Below are 2,075 nucleotides of genomic sequence, written 5' to 3'. Positions count from 1 at the left end.
TGGCCTGGACGGCACCTCCTCAGCACAGAGGTGTGAGCACAATGCTCGGCACTGCAGAGCCAGCACCTACGTTCCTTGCACAGGGCTTGCAAACACCCTTGCAGTGCAGCTCATGATGCTCCACGCTGAAGCACATGAATCCTTTTGTGGATTTCACTCAAAGTGAATTGCTGACTTGCACTATACAGATCTGTAGGCCTTTTGTCACCAAAGGAGTCTCTAATTGCCAGATTTCAATGAGACTGCTCGGGTGAATTAGATTTGTCTGGTGGAAGTCCTGTCTGGGGAGTAATGGGTTGAAATTACTTGTGAGGAGACTTGCATGGGAGCTGCAGGGGTAGGAAGGGGGTAAAGAGTCATTCATTTTCTTCCTCTGGAACACAGCCACTTTGCCAACACACACTGTCAAGGCAGACCTGCCCATAGAGCAAATTACAAAGCATTGGCCATGTCAGAAATGAACTCCATCATCATACATTCAAATATCATCCAGACTGACTCCAGCAGATCTGTACCATACAAGTTTGGATCAAATATTAACATCCACTTGAGAGAGAGCATGTGAATAAGGGAAAACACAAGCGCGCAGCACCTTCTCTCCCTCTGCTAATGGGAAGGCAGCAAAGTAAGCATTACCGGCTAAGTAGCAGAAGGAGGCATCAAAGGGCAAACTACTCCAAGTATTCTTCAATGTAACCAAATATATGATACTGTAGATACATCAGATCACGCTGTTACATTGTCGTGGAGGCAGGGGACAGTTTTCACCAGCCTCACCACAATTTTATCACACCAGAAATCCACCTCAGACTATCTTATCTCTGGGTGGGTATATTTAGTTAAGCAGCTATTCAGAATTGTACCCGTGGATTTTTAGATAGTGTTATTCAGGCAAATCCTGTAGCACCTCAGAGTTACATTGCTCCTCAGCAATGCCTTACTTTACTCACACAAAACAGAAATTTGCGAATGGGGCCCAAACTTTTAAAGATACTTAAAATAAAAATAGTTAGCAAGCAACTTTTCTGTGCCACCTTCATCATTTCTGCCTTACACTGAGGACCACATCCACACACCAAAGTTGTTTATCACTCACTGGAGACAGGTATTTAGCCCTCATCAAAACAACTTCAAGAGAAGCATGCCCAGGGCTTTGCACTGAACTGACATTTCATGCCACTACACCTTCTGCCAGCAGGTAGCTGGAACAACGTGCCTGAAGCATAAACCACAAAACACCAAAGCCAGCAGCTTACCATTAGACAGCCTCAGCTGGGAAATTCTTACTTTTGCCAAAGATGAGCCACTCAGATGAGGCGCCCAGCTATTAGAGGTGGAAAAGAAGCAGGCCTGCAGGCAAACCCTATAAGAATCATCCAAAAGTTTCAACAAAGGAAAGGAAGTCTGCCATCTACTACCAGCAGCATACAGATCCTGAAGGAATCACTATAACTTTCATCAGTTTCAGCTTGGTGAAGAAAAAACGGATCACGAAGTCCCTCTCACTTCCCTGAGATTCTTAAGAAACCGCAAAAAAAGCCACAGACCTGCTGACATTCATTGCATGTTGCCAGTCACCTGAGCACAGACAGCAGCATGCTGACTGCTGTCACTGGGGGGCCAAGGGAACCTTCTTCCATTATAGGGACACAGACCAAATGCTCAATCTGAAATGCGGCTTCCCACCTCACACGGTTCCCCACTGGACCAAGCTATGGTTGAAGTCGCTATCACCAAACAGCAGGTACGCTTCCTTCTTCTCTCCCCGCTCCGATATTTTTCTCTTGGCTCCCTTTGTTCACTCCAGAACTTTGCCTGACGCCTGTCACACGGCGAGGGAGTGGCGGGCAGCACGCAGCCACCAGCTGGGCCCGGGTGAGGCCAGCGGGAGCCGCAGGACGAGCGCAGGGCTGGACACGAAGCCACGCACGGCTCCCGCTCCCGTTTGCCTGCGCCGGGTCTGGAGCCAGCAACGTCCCTACGCCTGGCTGCTTGGGGAGATGAGACAGCGAGAACGTTTCCTCTACGATATATAAACAGGCAGATCCTCACCTTTTTTCTTTTCTTTTTTTTTC

This window comes from Meleagris gallopavo, chromosome 2 (assembly GCF_000146605.3).
Source record: "Meleagris gallopavo isolate NT-WF06-2002-E0010 breed Aviagen turkey brand Nicholas breeding stock chromosome 2, Turkey_5.1, whole genome shotgun sequence".
Lineage (NCBI taxonomy): Eukaryota > Metazoa > Chordata > Aves > Galliformes > Phasianidae > Meleagris > Meleagris gallopavo.
This window is presented reverse-complemented; position numbering follows the sequence as displayed.